Source organism: Grampus griseus, assembly GCF_964374135.1.
Source record: "Grampus griseus genome assembly, chromosome: 21".
Classification (NCBI taxonomy): Eukaryota; Metazoa; Chordata; class Mammalia; order Artiodactyla; family Delphinidae; genus Grampus; species Grampus griseus.
Genome location: NC_139015.1, coordinates 15,650,420 through 15,664,141, shown reverse-complemented (window position 1 = coordinate 15,664,141; position 13,722 = coordinate 15,650,420). Strand labels below are relative to the sequence as shown.

Genomic DNA, 13,722 nt, shown 5'->3' with positions numbered 1-13,722 from the left:
CATTTCTTTCAGATCTCTCCAGACTACCTCCTTCTGTATCAGGAAAAGCATAATAGGTTAATTTCTAAACCCAAGGGAAATGCATATTTACATAGTAATGATGGTGAGGTTAAATCCCTTAATAAGACATTTTATGGATCTTTCTATAACTATGTCAGACTTTCAGGGGAGCTATTTCGGGGCACAGTGGTCTTAAAGAATAAAGGAAGATGTGTGATTACCTTAGCTGGCTTGAGAGAAACTCTACTTGCATGGAAAAGTAGTTCATTTCTGGAATTGAAGCAAATGTAGACATTTTTTATACAAAATGTTCTATATGAATGTCAAAATTTCTAAATGCAAATGACCCAGCCTGATGAAAGATTGAAACAATATCACTATTTAAATGCAACATGATTTTTAATGCCTTTCATGAAAATCTCATTTTACTAGAAATGGCACTGGAGCTGTGGGAAAGCCACACACAGTCCTTAAATTAAAATGGTATCTAAGTGATCTCGCAGTGTCTATTAGGACAAGTTTTAACATGTTATACTATTTTTTACAAAACTTAGAGCACACTATCAAGGCCTCCCTACTTCACCACAAATTCTGCCATTTTCAAGCATTTTCTTGTAATAATAGAACTTTTTGAGTAGAAGCAAGTTCATAATCAAAACAGTTACAATAGAACATTCTTTTTGGTAGAGAGAACAGTAGATCTGAGAACTGATTAAATATGATTGTTCAGACACGTTAATATTGGGGAACACTTATAAGTTTCCAGTTTTCACTTTCCCTTGGCAGCATATATGTGATGAGTGGAGTTTTGGTTTGGGCAGGATGATACTTGGGGAGGAGATGGGTGATGATGTTCAATGTAGGACAACTTCTCCTGCACTGGGATCAGTCCAAACTGGCTTCTAAGAACTGAAAAGCAGAAAGGCTAAGATTTGTACTCCATCTGCTTCATGTACTGTTATGACATAAGTCGTATCCTAGCTATAGCCACTTATTTTCTTCATTCTTATATGGGCAACCCAACTACTTTTTGTAGTATCACATCAGAAAGTTCTAGAGAGCAGATGTATTTAATATGACTTCATTGCAGTAATTTGGAGATATAAGTATTGTTCCTTGAAGGGGATTGGGAATTGATGGCAAAGGAAGCCTAGTCATTACTTTTTTCACTTATATAATGCTACATCAGGAACATGACCCCACCCTGGAGGAGACTGATTGATTCCTGTAATACCAGCTGATCACTGCAGTTTACCTAACTGATTTCTGAGTCACAGAGGGCTTGCTTGCCAAAACCACTGTATCTTATTTTCTGTTATTTTTATCTTATCTAGTGTCTCAAGTCAGTGTTTAACCTGTCTATGACAATCCATTTTCTAGGTGATTCTTAGAACTTACATGTTTCTGTGAAATCAGGTGTGTCAAAACCATCTCCCCGCACCACACATATTATTTGGAGGGATACGAAGTAACCACAAAATTACCTATTAGAAGCCTTCCCCCACATCTACCACCAGGGGGCCTTCTTCTAGAATGATAACCCAGACCTTGTGATACCTGTTCAAGTGAGGGATTTCTGTTGGGAGTAAGTCTGGCCTTGGTTGCAGGGAGTAGATTGTCCTCGTAGAGGCTGGAGAATCTGAGGCAGAAGTTAGAAAAAAGCATTCCCGAAGGCAGAGGATTGAGGATGGGAACTGAGTATATTCTCTGAAAGACTCTCTGGAAAGTATTAATTTACGAACTTTGGCAAAAGTCATATACTGTGTACAGTTGAGTGTTTTGTTTTATATTATAAATTAGCTTTTGGTGTTTTATGTGATTGCTTAATTTTACAGACATGGCACTGCTGCATGCATGTACATTTTAGCTTTCTAAAGATATATTTTGACATGCTTTCTATATCCTTATACAGAGCTGCTTCAATAATGTTTTCATCCCTGTTTGTATTCCAGGGTGTGCTATGAATGCACTATAACTTATGTAACCAATTTTCTCTTGTTTTGTTTTTTTTTTTAACAAGCAATATGGGGATGTAGAAAACAAAAAAAAATAAAACGTCTTTTGTTGGTGTTATGACAGTCTCAGAAAATGAGCATTTTTGCAGAACACCCTAGAGTAAAAGGGGATACTTATGGCCTGTGATGATGACCCAGAGTCTCAGGCTACACTAGCTCCTGCCTGGTTACTCTGCTGCTGAGGTCTCAGCCCATGACTAACTTATCTACGGCACAGAGGTTGGGAATGCTGCACCTATGTATAATTTTAAGTGCTTTTCTCTCTAATAGTGTAATTCTCTTTTCCCATCCTATCCCTTCAATAAATTTGATTTCTCCAACATTCTGCAAGGTTATTACGAGAGACCAAGTGTCAAGCTAGAAAAAGACACATGGTCCACTCTGACAGCCACCTCTGTTTTCGTATCATATTCACCTACGTTTCTGGTGGAGAATTGATGCTGATCTCATTCTCTAAGTCTATCCTGATAGCAGTATTGATAGAACTACATAACTGAACAGATGTGGAAGTGCAGGAGATTTGGACTCAAGTGATGGTATGTCTCTGGCCCTCCTGGCTCCCACTGCTATCAGTGTCTTGACACAGCAGTGAGGAAAGAAAACCAACAGTGATGTTACACATTACACGCTAAGCCAACGAATATGTGTTTAAGGGCACACTTTCCAGCTTCCAAATTATGCTGGCACTTTATCACCCTTAGTTCTCACTGAGTTTTTATTGTTTTGCTTTTAATGAGCATCTTGACAGGAGGATAAACAGAAACTGAAGCACAACACTGTAAACCCTGCTTCTAACAGCAACCTACAGAAACATTCAGTAGCAGGAGGGTAGAGTAAGAAATCTATTTTTGATTATTTGCATATTTAAACTCCAGAAGTTATCTGAGTCTTCCATTTGGACTAGTAATTCAGAATTATTTACATTTGACTCTTGGAATATTAAATCATCTTTTGGGGCCTAAATGGTCTCAAGATGTGTATGAGGTGTTACAGCAATAATATAATAAATGTAGATGATTTGTATATTCAAAAAAGCTAGAATTACTAGTGAGAATTAAAATTTAATTGCACAAATGTGTTATCAATGCATGAGTCCAAATTTTATTGACAGACCTAGAAAATAGTTACAATAACAACGTAAATGTATAATGAAAACACTGCCCTTGTCTGAAAAATAAGGAGCATGTGTGAAGCATATGTATATGGGAAACGCATAAGAAATATTAAGGAAGCTATTTTGATTGCAAAACTTGAAAATATATAACTTTATGGATTCCTGTATTCTATAGAAGTTTCATGGGTTCAGATATAGTTTTCATATAAAATTGGTTATTTTTATAATCTTAAAAACCTACTATTCCAGTAAATTTTTTTTTTGGTTTAGTTGGAATGAATTTTGTTTCCCCTGTATTTCTGTGACTCCTAAAAAAAGTCACTCCCTACAATGAGTCACTATAAAATCTCTTGCACATTTTTTCTCAAAACCATTTTCAAAACTATTATTTCTTTTTTCTTTTTTTTTTTTTTTTGCGGTACGCGGGCCTCTCACTGCTGTGGCCTCTCCCGTTGCGGAGCACAGGCTCCAGACGCGCAGGCCCAGCGGCCATGGCTCACGGGCCCAGCCACTCCGCGGCACGTGGGATCCTCCCGGACCGGGGCATGAACCCGCGTCCCCCGCATCGCCAGGCGGACTCTCAACCACTGTGCCACCAGGGAAGCCCCTATTATTTCATTTTTATACATTTACACATGAGATACGTTTGATCATTTTACAGGTATGGAAATTGATGCCCAAAGTCTTGCCTGAAGCACTGAAATCAGTATTAGAACTTCATTTTCCCTTTTCTAACTTAATAAATTTTCTACTAGGTTATATTGCTTTCTGGAATAACAATCTCATCATTCCTATATATGTGTGTGTATATATATATATATATATATATATACATATATAAAATATGATGTAAATCATGGTATTGTTATGAGTAGGCAGTAGTTAAGAGTCTATATTTTTATTTAATCCCCTTTCTTCTTGCATTTCTCAGGCATGCCTCTTATACCTATATTTCCCTTAAACAATTCATTTTTCAGATACGTCTGTTTTCACAATACACATTTTACATTTTCTTAAACTCTGTTTACTTCTCCTTTTGCTTTATCATTTTTAACATCAGCAAAATCAAATATCTAAGCCTTTATTTTTATTTATCTTTCAGCAGAAAAACGTGTTTGCACAAATATGAAATATCATGTGACTTTGGGGACAGTATTTAGTCACGTTTTGGAAGATAAATGTTTTATCAGATCAAATAACCTGGGAATTTAAGATGACAGCAGAGAATGTGTGCTTCAGAGATAAATATGACATTGTTACAAATAATACAAGAGGATCTGTAAGTAAATGCCTCCTCAGAATCATAGTATATTTTAAAAGTAACATCTGTGTACTCTAATATAAAACAATAGTTGTAACAGAATAAGATGAGATATAAATGTACTTTATGTATTTTTTTTTCTTCTCCATCACTACCATGGTGTAAGACAGTATCATTTTTTACCTGAACTGGTCTAATTCCATTATTCTCTTAGAAAATAATTCCTTATACTTGAGCCACAATGATCTTTCTAAACTGAAATGGGATCATCTCACTCTCCTTCAGTGATATATCTTAATATCAGCATGAAGGCCAAACTCCTTATTAAGTCTGATATGACAGGACTGTAAATCTACATTGAGCCGTCCTCAACCTACAGCTCCTTATGACTGGAGCACCCCATCTCTTACAGGACCTCATGCCTAGTTAGCTCTTACTTGAATATCTCTTGACCTTCAACATCTTCCCTGAAAAATAATGCTGGGTAAGGTGTGCCAGTAGCACCCTGAATAAATTCCTAGCTGATAGTTTATCTCACTAATTGGAATTATTTGCTTATCCTTGTTCCCACTTGGCTCCATTCCTTATGAATACAGACTGACATTCGATCACTAGTATATCCTAGGATGTAAAAAAATAGCTACCCTGTTGAATTGTTTTTGAAGGCAAAGAAAAACAAATTGTTTTTGTCTTTTGTTTAATAAAAATTGGACTAATGGATGTCTATAGTTGCAGCTAATCTCACTCTTCTAGGAACTGTGACTATCTTGGCAAATACTATTGCTGTTCAGCATTGTGAATACTGCATGTCGTGAATATACATGGTCACTCCTGTCTAGTTAAATTTGTATGTATTTACTCAAATTAAGTTGTAGGTTTATTCTGATTCTCAACTTTAGATATATGCTATACACTTTACATTTCCAGAGTTATTTCAGTTTTGATTATGACACAGAAGATACTAAAACCAAAGGAAATATTACATGAATTAATGATATAATACAGTATAGTAACACAGGCAACATATTTTAAAATAGGCATTTATGGCTTAATAATAGTATTCCTGATCAGCTTTCTGTCAGAGCTAAAATGGAACTAGTAGGCCTGCTTTATGGAAAAGCACTGATAAAGAATTTTCATGACTGGTGATAAATCTGAGTTGGCTTCCTACAAAACAAATTCTTCAGGTACACAGTGACTTTCCCAAAGAACACATCTGCATGATCTTCAGGTTCACTGCTGGAGAGAGTCTAAATAATAATCAGGTCACAAAGCTGGAGAAAGGCATTTTAGATTGCCATATAATTTGCACTGAGAACTTTGAGAATTACAAGAGAGGCTGAGCCTTAGAAATCCTTCTTGTACAATAATGGAAATAATTAGGAAGGCTTCAAACAGTCTTTCTCTGTAAAAGTTTAGTGTCCTAAATGTGAAAAAGCAAGAACACCAAAAGTTGTTTAATGGCTTTGCTGAACAGATCTAATGGGGCAAGTTTTACCTTGATACAAATTGGATCTTGGCTGATGGAAATTGAAGCTACTGTTGCAAAGAACATTCAGATTCTTGCATACTTTTTACCGACTTGAAAAACTGTGTGAGAAAGTAATGATACACCTGCCTTAAATCGGCCTCTCAAACTTGGTATTTATTTAGAATTAAACTGGAAGTCTTTGCAAAGTGAGCAAAAAGAAAATATTTCAAATGTTTATATTAATTTTACAACTTTTCTATAGCTCATTTGTATAGTCAAGGCAGAATCTCAATTATATTAGAAAAACTAAGGTAATCAAATAGTCAGAGAGGAACTTTGAACCTAATGTCTGGATTTCTGAACTCTAACTTTACATATTCCATTGAATTATAGTTTATCCTTTGGATATTTTCAACTAAACATATTTATAGAATTTCCATTTTATTATTACATTCCAAGATAATATTTATCAGCATTGGGAAGAACAAAATCAATTTGAGTTAATGTAGGGAAACCACCCATTCCAAAATTTGGTTGTCTGCTTCTGTACACTATTGGCAACATTAAAAGTGTGGTCTCGGTTTGTGAGCAGGACAACAATAAAGTCAATATCAACTAGTCCCCGACATAATTCAGTCCGAATCCAAAAATCTTACAAAGTAAGAGCATAAATAAACTGAAGCAGGTCCAGCTGCTAGGGACGATTTCCTAGCATTGTAGCTATTTTGGAACCTATTCAAATAATATTTGAAAAGTGTTTGTTAACATTTATGCTTTACTTTCCACATTTAGGAGGTCAGATCTATGAGGACAAATTTTAAAGTCTTAAGAGAACTATTCAAATTAACCTATGCTAGAGATTTGACTATTACATGTTAACCTCCCTAATAAATTTGGATGATATTGCTATACGTTCAGATTTATTACAAATATTAAAATGTTGTAGACACCACTCACAAAAATTAACTCAAAATTGATTAAAGACTTAAATGTAAGACCTGAAACCGTAAAACTCCTAGAAGAAAACATAGGTCTTGGCAATGATTTTTTAGATCTGACACCAAAAGCAAAGGCAATAAAGTAAAAGTGAACAAATGGGACTACATCAAACTAAAAAGCTCTGATGCACAGCAAAAGAAATGATCAACAAAGTAAACAGGCAGCCTATGGAATGGGAGAAAATATTTGCAAAGCATATATCTGCAAAGGGGTTAGTATCCAAAATATAGAAATAACTCATCTCAATAGCAAATAATAATAGTAGTAGTAATAATAATCTAATTAAAAATAGGCAAATGACCTGAATAGACATTTTTCCAAAGAAGATATATAATGGCCAAGAGGTATATGAAACGGTGTTCAATATCTGGTATCACTAGGGAAATACAAATCAAAACCCAATATATCCCCTCATGCCTGTTAAATGGCTATCATCAAAAAGACAAGAAATGACAAATGCTGAGGAGACTTCGGAGAAACGGCAACCCTTGTGCACTGTTGATGAAAATGTAAATTGGTGCTGCTACTACGGGAAACAGTATGAAGGTTCCTCAAAAAATTAAAAATAGAACTACCATATGATCCAGCAATCCCACTTCTGCATATAATTCCAAAGGAAACAAAGTCACTATGTCAAAGAGATATCTGTACCCTCATGTTCAATGCAGTGTTATTCACAATAGTCAAGACATGGAAACAACCTAATTGTACATCAACAGATGAATGGATAAAGAAAATGTATATATATATACATATATAAAATTATATTCAGCCACAATACTATTCACCCACAAAAAAGAAGGAAATCCTGCCATCTGAGATAACATGGATGGATCTTGACAGCACTATGCTAAGTGAAATAAGTCAGAGAGGGAAAGACAAATACTGTATGATCCCACTTATGTGTGAATCTAAAACAAACAAACAACAACAAAACTCACAGAAAAAGAGATCATATCTGTGGTTGCCAGAGGTGGAGATGGGGCTGGGGAATTGGATGAAAGTAGTCAAAAGGTACAAAATTCCAGTTATAAGATAAATAAGTACTAGGGATGTAATGTACAACGTTATAGCTATAGTTAACACTGCTGTATGATATGTTTGAAATCTGTTAAGAGTCGATCCTAAAAGTTCTCATTATAAAAAGAAAAAAAAACTTCTTTTTTGTTTTTGTATCTACACAAGATAATGGATGCTAACTAAACTTATTGTAGTAATCATTTCACAAGATATGTAAGTCATTTTGCTGTATACCTTAAACTTATACATTGCTGTATGTCAATTATACCTTGATAAAACTGAAAGAAAAAAATTTAAGTTGTGGCAAAGGCTTTCTATATGTCCTGAAAAATAGGACAAGGCAATTATGTAGAAACATCTCAATAATTTACAGCAAAGTGTTTATTGGAAATATTCAGGTTGAAAATGATCTCTATTCTTTTCTTGATAAAAAATAGTTTCTAGCCCATGAGTACATCCTTTTTTCTTCTTTCTCCTGAAAAATATAGGTAGGAAGATAAATAGCTGATTCTTAAATTCTGTGTGTGTGTGTGTATGTATAAATTTTAGTAACATCTATTAGTTTTAGTTTCTACAAGTCAGCTAACACTAGTACAATCCGTAAGTGATACAATGGTGCTCTTGTTTGACATGGGCTGCCAAGAGCAAGTTTATTGGTTTAAGCAACTCTTCACGGAAATGCAAACACTAATCATTGCAAATCTACTGAGGGAAAGAAGAGTGAAAACAGAAATTGTTTTCTGCCATATTTCCCATATAAATTAATCAGTTCTCACTTTACACCTGTAATGTTGTTAATGGTTCTTGGGAAAATAGGCCTTAAAATTCAAATGAAATAGTTATTCATTTCTCCATTTGTTGTTATTTTAACAAATTTACCAAGATTTTACAGTGGTACTTTATTTTGCTGCCTCTTAATGTGACTTCTTCATGGCCTCTCTATTAAATTTCATCTATTTCAGATACGTGGATAATTAACTTTCAAGTGGTACCTGATCAAAGTCTCTATACTTAACTGTCTCTAGCAAAAAGAATTGTACTTATTCCAGATCAATTATTTTTGAGAATATGTGACTGAGGAAATTTTAGTTATTGCATTTCTCCCCAAATTATGAATAGAATTGTTTGAATCTCCCTTTTAGTCTAATTTTAAGAACTCTCAATATTTTATAAGCTATTATCTACATTTCCAATGCTATTAAGTACCTTCAGAGCACATTCAAAACCGTTATCCTTCTTTTGCTTTTGGGTTAGGATCACTTGAACAAAAAGCCACACAAAAGAATTTCAGAATCAGCAAAATGCACCTTGAAGTCAAAATTATTCCCCCTTCCTGAACTGTTTTGAAGTTATAATAAACTTCCTCAACAGACTTGATATTTCACCACTGAGATAACTCTTTTGAGCAAACAAGAGATCCAGAATGCTATCTTTTAAGTATGACAGATAATATATATGGGGAGAAATCTCAACCAACATAGCCCAGTCCAATTGCAGGCAAGTCTAAGAACCAGACATTTTTTGATGCTTTGAACATAACTGTTAAAATTTTTGTTTCCTTTCAGAACACTCTCTGAATCTTTTTCTTCACTCTTCCTTCCTTTCTGTCTTCTGACATGTTCAATTCTTCATGTGCCCCTACTATTTTGACTGCCATCCAATCTCCTTTATTCTGCTGTCACTATCTTGAAACTTTATTCTTTATGTACTGTTGAAACTTTTCACTCACCAGTTTTCTTCCTCCTGAAACTTGGCCACTTCTCCCACCAAACTCCAAACACCACCCTCCAAAACCAGACCTAAACTTCACATCTTATACAAATTTTAACTAAAAATGGATCATAGATCTATATAAATGGAAAACTAGAAAACTTCTAGAAGAAAATACAAGAAAAGATTTTCCCATGCTAAGAACAAAGAGTTCTTAGACATGACACAAAGTCACGATCTATATATAAAAGACAAAAATTGATAATACGGACCATCAAACTTAAAAACTTTTGCTCTATGTATGAACCTGTTAAGAAGATAAAAAGCTAGCCATCAAGAGGAAAACATAGGCAGAACACTCTATTACATAAATCACAGCAAGATCCTTTTTGACCCACCTCCAAGAAAAATGGAAATAAAAATAAACAAATGGGACCTAATGAAACTTCAAAGCTTTTGCACAGCAAAGGAAACCATAAACAAGACAAAAAGACAACCCCTCAGAATGGGAGAAAATATTTGCAAACGAAGCAACTGACAAAGGATTAATCTCCAAAATATACAAGCAGCTCATGCAGCTCAATATCAAAAAAACAAACAAACCAATCCAAAAATGGGCAGAACACCTAAACAGACATTTCTCCAAAGAAGATATACAGATTGCCAACAAACACATGAAAGGATGCTCAACATCACTAATCATTAGAGAAAGGCAAATCAAAACTACAATGAGGTATCATCTCACACTGGTCAGAATGGCCATCATCAAAGAATCTCCAAACAATAAATGCTGGAGAGGGTGTGGAGCAAAGGGAACCCTCTTGCACTGTTGGTGGGAATGTAATTTGATACAGCCACTATGGAGAACAGTATGGAGGTTCCTTAAAAAACTAAAAATAGAACTACCATATGACCCAGCAATCCCACTACTGGGCATATAACCTGAGAAAACCATAAGTCAAAAAAGAGTCATGTACCAGAATGTTCATTGCAGCTCTATTTACAATAGCCAGGACATGGAAGCAACCTAAGTGTCCATCGACAGATGAATGGATAAAGAAGATGTGGCACATATATACAATGGAATATTATCCATAAAAAGAAACGAAATTGAGTTATTTGTAGTGAGGTGGATGGACTTAGATATTGTCATACCGAGTGAAGTAAATCAGAAAGAGAAAAACAAATACTATATGCTAACACATATATATGGAATCTTAAAAAAAAAAAAAAGGGTTCTGACAAACCTAGGGGCAGGACAGGAATAAAGATGCAGACGTAGAGAATGGACTTGAGGATATGGGGAGGGGGAAGGGTAAGCTGGGACAAAGTGAGAGAGAAGCATTGACATATATACACTACCAAATGTAAAATACATAGCTAGTGGGAAGGAGCTGCATGGCACAGGGAAATCAGCTCGGTGCTTTGTGACCACCTAGAGGGGTGGTATAGGGAGGGTAAGAGGTAGCGGATATGGGGATATATGTATACATATAGCTGATTCACTTTGTTGTACAGCAGAAACTCACACAACATTGTAAAGCAATTACACTCCAATAAAGATGTTAAAAAAAAAAAGCTAGCCATCAACTGGCAGAAATATTTTTAAATCATATATCTGAGACAGAATCTTTGTCCAGAATATATTAAAAAATTCTCTACTCTCAAGAAAACAACTGAATGAGAAAATAGACAAAAGACGGTATAGAGATGGCAAATAAGCATATGAAAAAAAGATGTTCACCATCATCCATTAAAGAAATGAAAATTAAAGCAACATGAGATACTATTGCATACCTATTTAAACGGCTAAAATTTTAAAATACTGAAATTACCATGTGCTAACAAGGTTACAGAGAAACTGGATTTCTCACACATTGTTGAAGGAAATGTAAAGTATCACATAGTCTTGGAAAGCAGTTTGGGGCTTCCTATGAAGCTAACAACACACATGATACAACCCAGCCCTCCTTGGTACTTATCCTAGAGACATGAAAGAATAGTCACATGGGAACATGTACACAGATGTTCATAGCCACTTTATTTGTAGTAGCCAAAAGCTGGAAGCCACCCCAAAGTCCTTCAACTGGTGAACGGATAAACTGTGGTGCAATAAATACAAAGAAACAAACTATTGATACACACGATTTAGAAGGATTTCAACGACTCTATGCCTAATGAAAAAAAGCCAATCTCAAAACGCTGCATGTGACACGATTTTGTTTATATAATGTTCTTGAAATGGCAAAATTATAGCGATAAACAGCTTGTCAGTTGTTGCCAGAGGTTAGGGTCGGGGAGGAGGGTGTGATTGTTAAGGAGTAACACAAAGGAATGTCTTGGTGCTGATAAAAGAGTTGTGTACCCTAATTGTAATAGAGACTGTGTGAAGATGGTCAAGCAAATTTACCCTTGTGATAAGATTTCAAAGAACTATACACAGAAAACAAAAGAAAGAAAGAAAAAGAGTACATTTAACAGCTGTTGAAATCTATATAAAGCCTGAACGTGAGGTAAGAGTAGTTACCAATGTTGGATTCTCGGTTTTGACCAGGTACTATGTTTATATAAAATATGATCATTGGGTGAACCTGAGTTAAGATATGCTGGAACTCTCTCTGCTATTCTGCAACTTCTGGAAGGCAACATATTTCAAAATAAGAAGTTGCAATTAAAAAAATAAATAAGAGGACAAAGGATATTTAGGGACAATTAGGAATCCGCCACACTCAATGAAGGATTTTAAGGGTCTTGAAGGACACAGTCACACTGGTTTTTATTTTCATATTTCCCCAATATTTAGTACAACAGCTTAAGCAAAACTTCATTTAATAATATATGAATCTAGAAGAAACCCAGATGATCTAAAATTAAACTGCCAACTAAATGTCTTAGTAGGATGCTAGTGATTATCATATTATCAATTTTTATTACTTCTTTAATTTAGTTCTTAAAATTATTAACATCAATTAAAGCCAATATACTATTAAACTCTTTAGTTTCTGAAAAAAAGGGAATCCTTCTTAAGAAAAAAACCAGTTAAAAACGTTAATATGTTAATATGAATTACTTCAATAGTAAGTCATCAAATTTGGGGAGGATCTTTTAGTTTCTAATGTATCATATTACTTTGTCTACAAAGATTTTTAAAGGAAAATAGAAAAAAACCTCTGTATTTTATATTCAACTCCATGTAAATTTCTCCACGTAAATGTCTCTGAAATTAAATCTTTTTACTTCCAGACTATCTGAACAATTGGCTGAATTTGGACATTAAATCCTGACCTTTGGTCTTTAGATATACTTCACATGCTTCACATATGATTGATTGCTTGTTGAGTCCAATTATTCCTCCAATGCCTGTGGGATTCTTAAAATCCCTAACATTTGCAGGAAGTGACCTTTTTCCTACTCCATCATGCAACAGCTGTCAGAGATGCTTCTGTTGCCTATTCTCTGTCATGCAGAGATAGGGTTTATCCAGTAAAACTTCTGTTGCTGGGCCAGTAAAACTGCAGACCTTCATTTTTTTAAGACTCTTATTTTGACATTGATGCAGATACCAGGTGACAATAACAAAGATAAATGTCAATGATTATCACGTGAAATTTATAGATGGGCCCATGTCTTGCAGCAATGGAAACAGTTGGAAGCTATGCAAATACTACAAATCCTAAAGTTTTACCATGTTAAGAATAAATACTTGGATTGAAACCAGAAAAAAATTCAGTCGTCAATTACTTGGCATCAGACTGAAAATTCCTCCTGGACATAAACTCTTATAAATCCAATTAATTGCCCCAGGAAGTTGGCACCTAGTTTGGGAGCTTGAATGGAATTAAACTGGTCATCAGAAGAATCAAGGACTCTTGAGAGAAAAGGGTTCACTGAGTAGTAGTAGTTGTTGTTGTTGTTTTTTCCCTTAACATGAAATCTGCTTTTAGATCAAACTATTCAGTTTCAATTCAAGATAATAAAAAATAGCCTAGGTGAATATGTACTGTTTCCTTTGTTTTTCTTTTTTTTTCTCCTTTTTTTTTTTTTTTTTTCCAATTTTGATGCTTCTCTTCCATACTGCTGGTTTTCCTCAAGCACTTGGTGTTTCCTGGCTAGTCAGTCACATTTACTGCTG

The 13,722-nt window shown here is 34.8% G+C and overlaps 2 long non-coding RNA genes across 2 annotated transcripts in view; both read left to right on the top strand.

Moving 5' to 3' along the window:
* The window catches only part of LOC309838843, a 530,643-nt gene that overhangs the window by 366,527 nt on the left and 150,394 nt on the right, over positions 1-13,722 (top strand). The gene's annotated exons all lie outside the window — the stretch shown is intronic.
* LOC309838842 overlaps positions 1-13,722 on the top strand; it is a 125,344-nt gene that overhangs the window by 85,676 nt on the left and 25,946 nt on the right. Inside the window, exon 2 of the long non-coding RNA XR_014298401.1 lies at positions 4,232-4,408. This is a non-coding gene — a long non-coding RNA (uncharacterized lncRNA). The remainder of the gene's footprint in view (positions 1-4,231; positions 4,409-13,722) is intronic.